The following is a 14,128-nucleotide window of genomic DNA, read 5'->3' as shown; positions in this document are numbered from 1 at the left end:
ATAAAAATAGTTCCGACACATCTTTTTTACAGGAGATGTCACTGAACAGATCTCTACAGAATTACAAGTAAGGTTATTCCATCAATTCACAGAAAGAGAATTTAACTTTTATAACAGTTATTTTTGTAGGAAACCATTCATTTTTATGTAGTATCTCTAAACAAATCATATCTGCATGCAGTTAATTCCTCAAACATCTGAGAAATCACAGTACTGTAAGGCAATTTAATAATCTAGAAGGAAATTTGACTAAATTAGTTACCCTTGTAACTTTTTATAAATGAAAAAAATTTAAAATTAGTTGCTTTAGTGCTTAAACATTGTGCTCTAAGTTTATCAAAAAACCTAGTTTTTAATTTTAGTGATTTCTAAAAACATTTAGAAATACCTTCCATGTAAGAATTATATAAAATGTCAATTATAAGTCAGAGTCACACTTAAGTGACATTTTGCTTGGAGTCACTGAATAATTTTTCTCAGGTCTTTTTTTCATAAGTAAATATTATCCTAAAGAACAAATCACAAAGTTGTCTCTTTATTTTCCTTTTTTAAAGAAAGGTAATAAAAAGAAGGTTACTATAGTTGCCAGAAGCTAAACATATGTTCTCTTCTATTTGGAATTAGCTCATGCAATGATTCTATCACCAACTTTAAAATACGAAAATGAAAACATAGCTTATGGCTTTTACTATTTTAAAATGCATATGGGCAGCATGAATAACAAATGAAACACAGACTTTGCAAATAATACAGGGAAGCTGATTTACTATTCCAAACTAGAAGGGCTGACAGAGTGGATCAAGAGGTAGAATGCCTGCCTAGCAAGTATGAGGCCCTGAGTTCAATCCCCAGTTTTGCCAAAAATACACATGCACATACAAAAAACTATTTCAAACTAGAGAAAATGATGATATGAATAAACTTGGGTTTGTTTTTTTTTAAAGAAAATTACCTGTATTTCAAATGCTACTTTAAAGGTAACATTTAATAGGTATCTTACTATATGCCAGATACCATGCTATGAACACATATTATCTCAATTAATCATCAAACGACGCTAAGAAAGGTTCTGTTACTCTTTTCATCTTGCAGTTGATGAGGAAGAGACTATGAGAGTTAAGTTATTAAGAGACAGAACCAAGATATGAAGCCGAGATATACTGTTTTAGAGCCAGCAGGCAGCATGTCTGTTTATTCAGCCCACTTATATCCCCAACACCTAGAACCTGGCACAAACCAGGCAGTTACAAAGTAGATAGGAATATACCAAAATACAGGGTTGTCTTACTTGATATAATCTCACAATGCAAGTACTACTAAAATGTTAAGTGAAAAACTGAATTTTGGAATAGCAAATAATATTTTTAATGTCATGTCATGTCATTTAAAGGACACGAGGTGAATCATTCATCTCACAAGACTAAAGAATATCCCAAATTTGTCTATTTCTGAACCTAGATTTTTACATATCAGGTTTGCTGAAAATGAGATTAACATTTTATGACTTGTTCAATCCAAAGAGCCAAAGAAAAATATGGTACGATGAAACTCACATGAGTTCTAGGATGAGAGACTTGGGTTCAAATTCCATTATATTCTGCTAACTCGTTTACAGAATAAGCAAGATCCTAAACTTTTAAAACTTTCAACAACGTCATAGTAAAATAGGGATAATGATGATTGTTTGATAAGGTTTTTTGTAAGGTTCAAATTAAATTTTCAGTTGTATAAAGTGCCTCGCCCTCCACAGACTTTCAAAAAAGGCACTGATTATTATCCTGTCCAATGCAAAGGTATCTTCATAACCACCAATAACAGCATATTTATATTAAATATGCTCTACACTTAGAACGTACGGAACAGAGAACTTTTAACTAACACAATGTGATGAAATATTATACTATACAAAAATGTATGTTAAATTGTTATAGGCAAACAAATTTCATCTTATTAGTTGAAAAATACATATGATGAGTTTCTTGGGATTAGTCTTATATAAAAATCAACAATTATAAGCATGGTAGTAGCTGTTTTACCATCAACTTAAAATAAGTGGGAGTAATACATATAATACAATTTTAAACATATACCTATTTAATAATTATGATTAAATAACAAAATTCAATGATGTTAGTCAAAGTTAAAATTAGTATCTGAATCATAATTATCCTTGCTATTAAAGCAGAGATACAAGACAGACTATCCAAAACAACTTGCAACTTGGGAATTACTTGCATCTAGCTTTGAGATATGTAACAACAGCTTATGTAGCAGACATCTTCCTAATCATAGTTTGTTTAGGCTAATATTAAAATTAACTTGCTTCTGTCAACAAACATCAAGAGAGAAGTGTTAAAGGAACACTTGCACGGCAGAGAGAAATACCTAAGATAAAATTTGCCTAAAATAATTTATAAAGATGTGACTATATTCTTACTTCTTTTCTTGACAAAAATATACAATGGGTAGAAAGTTTTGTTATTGTTGTTGTTTTGACAGGGTCTTCCTATGTTCAAGAAGGCCTCAAACCCACAATCCTCCTGCCTCAACCTCCTGAGTGCTGGTACTGAAGATATGTGCCATTATACCTGGCTTGGTTCAAGAGTTTCTATCAAACAAAAGTCACAGAGATGTATCTTTTTTTTTTCTTTTTGGTAGGACTGGGATTTGAACTCAGGGCTTCACTCTTGCAAAGCAGACAGTCTACCACTTGAGCCATATCTCCAGTCCATTTTACTCTGGTTATTTTGGAGATAGGATCTCATGAACTATTTGCTTGACCTTAAGTGGCAATCCTGCTGATCTCAGTCTCCCAAGTAGTTAGGATTATAAGAGTGGGCCACTGGTGCCTGGCTACTGAGATATATCTTAAGAGCCAATATAAATGATCTATACTTAACTAAATTTTTCTAACTGCAAGGTACAAACTGGACTAGGGATATGGCTCAATGGTAGAATGCTTGCCTAGCATTAACAAGCCCTGGGTTTGATCCCCATCCCTGCTAGGGAAAAAAAAAACAAAACAAAATCAAACTTAAGCATTTTATATGTAAAATACTGAGACTCTAGTTTTATTTCAGCACTAGTTGTTTTAAGAAAAAGACTGAATTGGATATTAAAGAATGAGACTATAATTTACCTCTTTCTTATCTCCCTTAAAAATATGTCCCTATCATAAACTATAACACATGCATGACAAGTTTTTCCAAATCCAGAGTACTGTGACACTTCAAAGCAAGTTTAACAATAATTATCTAAAATGATTTAGTTAATTTTTGGAAGTCACTTTTTGAAGACAGTCTCAACTTTACAAAAGCAATTTTGATCACTGTAATCTAGGATGTTTAGCACAATTTTTTTCTACATTAAAGTATAAAGTGAAGCAAGTCTACTGACTTATTCTTAATTGCACCCAATTGATTTTGCTTCCTTATAACAGATGCTCGTTAACTCATTTTTTAGAAGTCTTAAGAAATGTTGAATGATACGAATTTAATCTCAATAGTTGCTTGAATTTGATACTCTGTCATCACTTAGTGTAATTTTACAAATAATCAGACCATTTTGCATTTACTTTACATATCATACCACTAACAAATTATTTATTTTTAAATCTATTTAAAGTAAGTATGAATGAAGATTGTTATCCTATATACATCCTAAACAAAACTATTTTGACTTTTGCGTATTTTTTGATACACATACAGGTATTTTAAAAGAAATTCCTATGCAAAGAAAAAAAGAAAGACTGTGGATAGCTGTGCATGGAAATAATTATTAATAAAGGTTAGACAATTACTAGAGAAACTGAATGTTGTAGTGCACAACTTTAATTCCAGCAAGAAGATTGTGAGTTTGAAGGTAGCCTGGTCTAAAAAGTGGGCAAGTTCCAGGCCAGCCTGAGCTGCACAGAGAGATCCTATCTCAAAAAACAAAAAACAAAAAACAAAAAACAAAAAAACAACAAAAAAAGAAAAAGATAATTACTGAAGAGAAACATAAAAGAATCTACAAGTCATAGATGATTCTAAGGGTATTTTCTTTCCTTTTTAAAAAAAAGTATTTTTAAACTGAGTAAAAACTGTATATATTTATGGTATACAACATGAAGTTTTGAAATATGTGTGTATTGTTTAACAGCTAAGAGCAAATTAGCATATGCATTAACTCACATACCTTTTTTTGTCCTGAGAACTTTTGAAAACTGGAATATATTAAAATGTCATTTTGGTTCTCAGTTATATATTCTTCCCTTTTTGTGTCTGAATGAAAATTTAGATTATCTGGGTATGAGGCAGGTTGTATTTAATTAGAGGTAAGAAAAAGGAAGTATCAACTATATCTCTTGCTATTACACAAAGTATTGTTGTGTATATTATAAAATTCACCAGATGATATACAGAAAATAACAAACTTGTGCTTGCATAAAATGTATATAAATTTGCCAGTTAACAGAGTTGTCTAATGAAGTCAGAGGCTATCTATGTATTCAGTAAAATCATTCCTAATCTTTATTCTACATCACCCCAAGTCTCTCCTTTAACTAAAGGATATAGTAAAAATTTAAGTAGAATTAGTTTTAATTCATTTTACTTTCTAAAATGAGTATGTATCAAACAGTAGATTGGTTCAAGACAGGTTCAAGTCAGTGGTTAGTTACTAATAAGGTAAAAAGCTAAAATCTCTTCTACAGAAACTAATGGTTTTCAGCAAGAGAACAAACCACCACCTAGCTCTTTCCTACAAAGAAATCACGTGTGGTTGTTTCTAACCATTTCAAGTATCACGCTAGTATAAAAGATCGCTCTTCTTGGAAAGCATGTGAATGAGCCAAAAGGAGTAAGAAAGAGTAAGAGGTGCTGGAAATCTGACTGTTAACACAGGAGATAATCAAGATGTCTTGCATTTGTTGAGGTATTCCTCAGTATCAGGCACTAAGTATTTATATGTATTATCTCCTTCAAAGCACCAAACACGTAACAGTCTTGTGAGGTCCTGGGGGTACAGATTGCTAGTTACCTCCCCAATCAATACCCATTCTCCCATTCTGTGTCAGAAACCAAACCTATATTTTCCAGTGCTGTGGGGACTATCAAGCTATCAAGTTCTGGCAAGGGGCTCTAACCAGAGACTGACTTGAATATGTTACTGTAAAGAGTTACAAAGCTGAATGAGCTCCTTTGCCTTCCTCTTCTCACCTCCATTTTGCTGCCTAAGATGTAGACATGATGGTTGTAACTATAGCATTCTTTCTGAATTACCTTGATGACAGAAGCTACATGCTAATGACGGCAGAGTTGCTGATGATCATAGAACCACCACAGTAGACCTAAATATTTTATCTCATTTTTCCCCCTTCTAAAGGAAGTTCTATGGTCATTGATATTTGAGATGTCTGTTAGTGTAGTTAATCCTGACAGACAAAGGTAGGTAGAATTTAAATCTTTATGTTACAGATGAAGAAACAGACCTACAGAGTTAGTTAACTTGCCTGCAGTCACACAGCTAGTAAGCAATCTCAAGTGCCATACTCTTAACCACAGTCGGCCATACTGCCTGAAGACTAGACCAGAAGAACTCAGTGAAACGTGGCAGTGGACATGAGGCTTGCAAAAGGACAAGATAATGTTGAAGGAAGGTCAACACCTTGGCTCATTAGAGTAGGTCAAGACCTAGCTAAAAATGACCAGGAAAGAAACCTCTGTGAACCACGCAGATTCTCCTCATTTAAGCACAGAATCATTATTGGATTAAGTCCGGAAGAAATAGCTAGCTAACAACTAGAAATAACTAGGAAACTGATCTTTGAAAGTGATTTAAATTTTTTTCCCAGAGAACACCTAAGAAAAAATATTACATCTTTACACAAATGGGAGGAGGGAAAGTATTAATTTATCAAATAAAAGAACAACATTATAGATTTCTGAGTTCTAGTTAATTTTTTGTAATGCTCTGCTTTGGGGGTGGAGGAAGACTATAGAGATAGAGGGAGAAGGGTGGAATTATGTTTTCTTATAATACCAACAAATTAAAAAAACTTCTTAAGATCACAAAGTATTTGGAATGCTCTGTTTTACAGACATTTGGGAAGCAGTGAGTATGAACACTGGGAAAGAGAAATATAATCTAAGGAACTGAGCTGGTGAGAGTTTGAAGAGAGAGACATGGCAAATGCAGCTTCTTGCTGCATAAGGAAAGGTTACATAAGGGCTGCCTCCAGAGAGGGAAGAGCCCAAGGCTTTAGCCAGTAGGGTAGTCATTTGTTTCATGGTAGCCCACAATGTTATTTCTAGTTTTCCAAATTAAGAAACTCTGTAAGTAAATCAATTAAGTAGGCATTTTCCTCTAGTAACATGTCAACAGAAGAATCAAGGAAAGCTACAGCTAGCTTTTGTACACATAAGCTAAAACATTGGGGTACTGAGGGTAAAACTCACACAGTTTGAGTCTCATGCTCTACCAATTGAGCTAGCTGGGTGCCTATCACACTATTTTGTTGTTGCTTTCTTTTTAAAGACAAAAAAAAAAAAAAAAAAAAGGGACCAAAGACAATGTTCAGTAAGTTTTCCTGGCTTATCATTCCTTAAAGGCAACACCCATAGGTTAATAAACTCATTTTATAGTTACTTCTAAATACATGTGTTATTTTTATAAAATGCGGCTTCATAAGATAGTTATTATTTTTTAAAAACCTTATTTTACACAGTCACTTAATAAATATTTATAAACCATTAAAAGACACAAACACAAGAATATATATGCATTAAATGTCCACTAAAAACCAAAAGTTATTTTGAAAATTGGCAAACTAAGAAATGGAAGATGTGAACTAAAGACCAATACAGTTAAAGAGCCAGAAATGTTGCCTTGGAACCTAAGCATTTTTTTGGTGGGACTGGGGTTTGAACTCAGGGCTTCTAACTTGCAAAGTAGGTACTCTACCACTTGGACCATACCTCCAGTCCATTTCTGTCACGTATTTTATTAGGCTTACTGTAATATGGCACAGACCAAAGCAATTCATTTTCTTTGACCCATATTTTAAAAACATGTCTACTCTGGGCAATTTTTGTAGCCTAAGACTCTTACTTTTAATTGCTCATCCCTGTTCAACATTCTAGCTCACCCCACTACGGACTATTACACATATAGAATAATAATAGAAGAACACAAGATAATAACAACAAAAGAATTTGAAACCAATGTTTACTGTGGACTAACTTTTTTTTTTTTGATATGTTCAGTTTACAAATGGAGAAAGTGAAGCTTGGCTAAGAGTAAACCTAAGGTTTCAGAGCAGATAGTGAGAGAGATGGGGGAAGGGTGTTGATTCAGCAGTCAGGTTCCAGACTGACTCTCAACTACTATAATATGTATTCTCTCCCTCCCTTGAAAAAGTAGAAAGCTATTTTACATTTTTCATTTGTGAAAAATAGTATTCACCAAACAGCTTTACAATGTCATTATAGAGGTGAGATAAGGTAGTCCACGTAAAAGTTGCTTTTAAAAACATTACAAAAAATGTTTGTACTGGACACATTTAAAGCATTCTTAGTTATTCATTCAAGATTCCCCAAAGGATCTCTCTTGACTAAGCTTTTTCACTTTGATTTATTAGTTAACTTTCCTTAAAACTACTGTGAATAGGAAAATAAGTGTCAAACTGCCACCGGCTAAAATGAATAATCCTTCCCTTATTTGGGCACCTAGTGAGAAACTATATGAAGAAAATTGATACTATGACATCTGAATATCACCTTTGGTTTTTGATGGCTACATGTGACAAAAATCATTTAAGAGACTGGCAAGTTACCAGGATAAAAATACACTTCTGTTAAAGAAAAATTCATGTCTTCTTCAAATTGCTATACCCTTCTAGCTGGGTGTCAGTAGCTCACAACTGTAATCCCAGCTACTTGGGAGGCCGAGATCAGGAGGATTGAGGTTCAAGACCAGCCTGGGCAAACAGTTCATGAGACCCCCATCTCCAAAATAACCAGAGTAAAATGGACTAGAGGTGTGGCTCATGGGGTAGAGTGCCTGCTTTGCAAGTATGAGGCCCAAGTTCAAACTCCAGCCAACCAAAAAAAAAAAAAAAAAGAACACTACTATACCCTCCTAAAGAAAACATTTTTTAAGACATACATGGAAAAATAAATTAGTGCAACAAATGAAGGTGATTTATATGACAGATGCCACATATAAGCCCTTAGAAATAATTAGCAATACAATCCATTTTGCTACATACAAAAAAATAAAACAAGCAATCATTTTTATATGATATAAACAATATGGACCAAATTTGAGCTTATGATTAAGACAATACGTATTTGTTAAAAATGAGATTTTAACATTAAAGGAAATAAGAATAAGGAAGTGTGAAGAAGAGAGATAAGGAAAGTGTGGTTCAATAAGTCAGTCAGCTTATCAACAAAAGTATTTAGAATATTCAGTCAGCTTGGAAAAGAAACATTTATTACCAGCTAGAACTCTGCTTTGAGGAAATATACCAACATCTATACATACACACACACACACACACACACACACACAGAAAAATGAGAAAAATTATATGCCTAAAATAGACATAAAATAGGAATAAATCCAAAATGTAGGCTAACATTCTATAACAAAATTGAAAAGAAACCATATTTTGTAAAATTTACCCATGAACCCTTTTTAGAGATCTAATATTGAAATCTAGGCAATATAGGAATGAAAATAAATAATTCAAGAATGTAGTATGATCAAAAAATAGAAGATAGAATAAACTTATTTATAATACTCAGGTTAAATAAATACAATGGGGAATTAGTTGCAGAAATGGTCATCCACAGTCTTGACAAGGTGATAATACAATCAATAAAAACAGAGAAACTGTGTTCTGAAAAACAATTTCCTAATTTTCCATAACACAGAATCAACAGATTGTTTAAAAGTGAAACAAGGAGTTAAAATATAGTGAGTCCAATCCATTCATTCCTCTCCCACATCCATACACTCCTGATTTTAGAAGGAACTCTTGAGAGCTTCTATTTCTTTGGGAAAAGAAGCAATTATGTAACATTCAGTTCTTTTTCCTGTTACTTCAAGTAGATATAGTTGTCCCTGTTCTCTGCAATGGTAGACTAAATTATCTAGATCAAATCTTTACTGAACATACTTACAAAAGCTTAAGAAAAATCTTTTTTTTTTTTTTATAATATTGGAGTTTGAACTCAAGGCCTCATCTTGCTATGCAGGCATTCTACCACTTCAGCCACACCCCAGCACATCCCATTCCCCGCCCCCATCTTTTAAGGAGAAAACAAATCTCTATTAGGACTCCATATTAGAGGAATGAAAATGGTCGGCAGCTGGGCAAACGAGCAGAACGTTACTGCTGCTCTAGCTATTTTTGCTTTCATTATTTTTCAAATAGGGTCTTGAGTTTTTTGCCTGGAACAGGTCTAGATTCTGATTCTCCTACTATGCCTCAAATGTAGCTGGGATTAGAGTTTTGCCCCACCCTACCCAACTTGTTGGTTCAGATAGGGTTTGCTAACTTTTGGCCTGAGCTGGCCTTCACTTTCAATCCTCTTGATTCGTGCCTCCCAAGTAGCTGAGATTACAGTTGTCTGTCACTGTGTCTGGTCCAATAAAATCTTAAAAGTATCCAAAAAAAGACCACAAGATCCAATTACAAGCACCAGATATAGGAAAAATGAGAATCCTTAGGTCATGAGCCCATCCAGGGAATCTGAGACCTTTTGTTAAGACAGCCTCCTATGACAAGGGTGAAAATCAAAAGTTTAGAGCCCACACAAAGTAGAAAATCTGACAGGAGTTCTTTATCACAAAAATTTAAAACCCTACCCACTGTGCCTTTTAAAGGTGATGACAAACAAGAAGTGGGAAAGCCCCTGATAAACTGTAACTAGAGTGACCACAGCTCTTAGTTTGCCAGAGACAGTCTAGAGTCTGGCATACTTGGAGTGTTTCTTCTTACTCTAAAAAATGTTCTGTGTTAGATGGCAACTTACATGATTATCCCAATGTTCACCTAGTTTTAATCCTCTAGGCTAACCTATCAAAGATGGCTTAGGTGACTGAGGTAGACTGTCTCTGAAGATGACTGCCAGTAATCCCTCCACCCCTATACCTGCACATAGTTAGTGTCATCACCAAGCAAGGCCTATTTTATTTCCTCTCTCCATGAATCTGAGATGGCCCTGCGACTTGACCAAATGACTGCGGCTGAAGTGACATTAAGACACTTAGCAGCCTGTGCTGTTTTGGAAAATAGCAGCCATGTACAGATGTTTGGGCTAGACCACTTGAGCACCGGAGAGAGGCCACCTCTAAGAGAATCAAGCTATTCCAGCTACATTACAAGAAGTCTCAGACAACTTTTAGATGCTGCACTGTAGCTAAACTCCAGTTGAATGGAGATGTATGAAGAATTCAAATTGACATCTGTGGAGAGGAACCCCCAGCTTAACCAAGCCAGCCCACATATTCATAGGAATACTGTATCATGATGTTTTAAACCTCAGTTTGGGAGTGGTTTGTTACACAGAAATACAATATTCAAACAGCGAATAAGAACTGGTAGTAAACTCAAGTGCCTGGTGGAAACTATGGTAAGTCCTTTTCTGGAGGAAAGAATTTTCATAGAGTCACATTATTCCTATAAATCATTTTACAAATGTAATGTCCAACAACCAGTCATGAAACTAGAGTTTCTATGTACAATTAAAAGCAACAACAACAAAGAGACTGATGTTAACAACTGGAATTCTCGGACTATAAAACAACTGAACTGTGATTAAAATAATGATGATAATAATCAAATAGGACATCTAGAAATAAAAAGTAATGTAGGTATAATTTACACCTCACTGGATGAGTTTACTATCAGACTACACACAAGTGAAGAGAGCATTTAGTAAGTTGGAATAAAGGAAAAATAAATTTTACATGATGTACCATGGAAAGAAAAAAGACAAAAAAAAAAAAGTAGAGAGACAGAAGGCATAATGAAACAGGTGAGCATATGTTCAAAACATTTGTTAGCCAGAATTTCACATGGAGGGGAGAAAAAGAATAGAGCAGAAGCCGTATTTAAAGGGATAGTATCTGAAAATTTTCTACACACTAAAGAAAGATAGTGATCATTAGACAAAGATGCTCAATGAATCCCAGGCAGCTGAACTAAGGAGAAAACCATTCACAGACATATTTTATCAAAACCACAGAAAATCAAAGATAAACTCCAACAGTCTCACAAATCTCCATATCAAGAACTGTAAAGGGTCTGAGATTCTACTCTCCTTGAGTTAGCCTGTCATAGTTTCACAGATGCTAGCAGAAGACATAGGACTCCTGGGTCAAGGAAAAGTATTTTATTACTCCTGGCAAGGCTGGTGGCACAGCGTGTTTGTAATAGTTCCTTCTGTTCCCGTAAGTCCCCATGGAAGTGATATAGAGTGGTTCAGATGGATGTCTGGCACAGGTAATGACTATCAAGCTGAGGAGACCCCAAGTCTCCTAAGGGGCTACCAGCAAACCCATCCAATCGTTGTAGAAAGACCTTAAATTTTTTTTATCCAAGGCTTTTTGCTATACAACTATTCTAGAAAAGACAGTGTGAGACAAAAGCTACCAGATGTGCCATAGAGAACTGTCCCTCAACATACCATAATAAACTCTAGCTCACATAGACGATTCCATGTCTGGTTAAACTAAACAGTGAATTCTGCTAAATATTTAAGGAAGAAATAAAGCCAGTATCACACAAATTCTGCTGGATAATAGAAAAAGGAAGCCATTTCCCCAACTTATTTTTTGAAGCCAGTATAATCTTGATACCAGTAAGGATTACATGAATCAACCACTGAAATAAAGAGTGAGCCTAAAAATACACCTGTGCTTCCTGAAATACTTGATTTATGGAAAAGTGGCACTGACAACAGTAAGAAAAGTTAATATTTTAAAAAATAAAATTACAAAACCATTATTTTGCACAACTAATATACACTAATCAAAAAAATGAAAAAAGTCATACTCATCCATAGGCAAGGAAATTAAAAATTGACCCCTATCTTGTATCATACAGAAAAATAATTCTAGGTAAACTATAGCTTTAAATGTGAAAGACAATGCAAAAGAGTTTCTGGGAAATGATAGGGGAAAAATATCTTTTGATGTTTTAGAGGCTTGAAGGTTTCTTAAATGAGATGCAGAAAGCACAAGCCACGAAAGAAAAGAATGACAAATCAGACTACATTAAAGGTAACTTCTGTTCATCAAAAAAAAAAAAAAAAAAATTAAAGGAATGAAAAGGCAAGCCATAGAAAAACAAATTTTCAACTAAGAGCTATATCCAGAATATATAAACTATAGCTCAAAAAGAAAAAGACCCAATTTTTAAAAATGGACAAGAGAGCCAAACAAGCATTTCACAAAACAGGAAATCCAAATGGACAATCAGGGGACTTGCCAAACGTTATCACAATGAGAAACAATTACACACTCAGTATAACAGTTAACTTTTTGGTTTTTGGCGGTACAGAGGCTTGATCTCAGGGCTTCAAACTTGCAAAGCAGACACTCTACCACTTGAGCCACCCCTCCAGTCCATTTTGATCTGGTTATTTTGGAGATGGGATCTCATGAACTATTTGCCTAGGCTGGTCTTGAACCACAATCCTCCCAATCTCAGTCTCAAAAGTAGTTAGGATTACAGGCGTGAGCCACTGGCACCTGGCAACAATTAATATATTCTTAAAAAAGTGACAGTATCAACAGAAAGAAGTTAAAACAAAAAGAACTTACATATACTAAAGGATGGGAAAATAAATTTACATGACTATGTTAAATACACACTTTGGAATCCAGTAGAGAAACTGGATAAACTATAGTGATACACAATATGGATCAGTCTTAAAAAAATAATGTTCTGTTAAAAACCAATACCAAATAGAGGCAAACATGGTGATTCTATTTATAGAACTCTCAAAAACAGTCAAAATAAAATATACTGCATTGTAACAAAGGCTTAAGTGCTAAAATCCTGAAGAAAAAAAAAAAGATTACCGTAAATGCTAATAACAGTAGTCATGTCTACAGAGGAAGTAGTGAGTTGGGATTGAGGAGGGATTCACACAAAGGTCATAGGCAGCCTTATTTGTAATAGCCATAGACTGGAAACAACCCCAGACCTTCAATGAGTCCTCAGTCACCTCAGTAATGGAAAAGGAATGAACTACTGATTCACACAAAACCTTAGATGGCTCTTCAGAGAACATATACCAAATGAAAAGAAGGATTTATATTATAACATAATTATGATAGTTTTAAAAACGACAAAGTTACAGAAATGAAGAATAGGAAAAAAAATGGAGAGGATATCTGCGATTTTTATGAAAAATTCTCAATATTACTGATCAGTAGAAAAGTGCAAATCAAAACTACAATGAGCTGCCACTTTACACCTAACACGATGTCTCCAATGAAGAAGGTAAACAGTAACAAGTGTCGAGGATGTGGAGAAACTGGAGACCTCACAACTGCTGGTGGAGGGAAAAGTAGTGCCACTGCTTTGGAAAGCAGCCTGACAGCTCTTCAAAAGGTTAAACACAGAGTTATCATATGACCCAGCATTCCACTCCTACGTATATATCCAAGAGGTAAAAACACAGGCTCACACAAAAACTGGTACACAAATATTCACAGCAGCATTATTCATAACAGCCAAAACCAGAAACAGTCTAACCAGAAATGCCCATTAATGAATGAATATTCTCTGGTATCCATAAATATGGTATATCCATACAATAGAATATTATTTAGCAATGTCAAGAATTACTGATACATTCTACAAGAATGAATCCTGGAAACATCAGGCTAATTTAAAAAATGTAAAACATAAAAGACCAAATAATCTATGATTCCATTTACATGAACTATCCAGAATTGAAGAACCTATAGTGCCAGGAAGTAGATTAATGGCTGCCTATAGCTTGAGGAGTTGTGGTAGGAATGATGGGTGACTGCTAATAAGTATTTTTTTTTTCTTGAGGTAAAGAAAAAGTTCTAAATTTGACTATGGTGGTGGGTATACAACACTGTAAATACACTAAAACCA

At 34.4% G+C, this 14,128-nt stretch overlaps 1 protein-coding gene across 1 annotated transcript in view; it reads right to left on the bottom strand.

Moving 5' to 3' along the window:
* Nucleotides 1-14,128, bottom strand: part of Gtf2f2 (general transcription factor IIF subunit 2) — a 124,415-nt gene that overhangs the window by 67,005 nt on the left and 43,282 nt on the right. The window lies entirely within an intron of this gene.

The sequence above is a fragment of the Castor canadensis genome, chromosome 10, assembly GCF_047511655.1.
Source record: "Castor canadensis chromosome 10, mCasCan1.hap1v2, whole genome shotgun sequence".
NCBI classification, from domain to species: Eukaryota; Metazoa; Chordata; class Mammalia; order Rodentia; family Castoridae; genus Castor; species Castor canadensis.
This window is presented reverse-complemented; position numbering and strand designations above follow the sequence as displayed.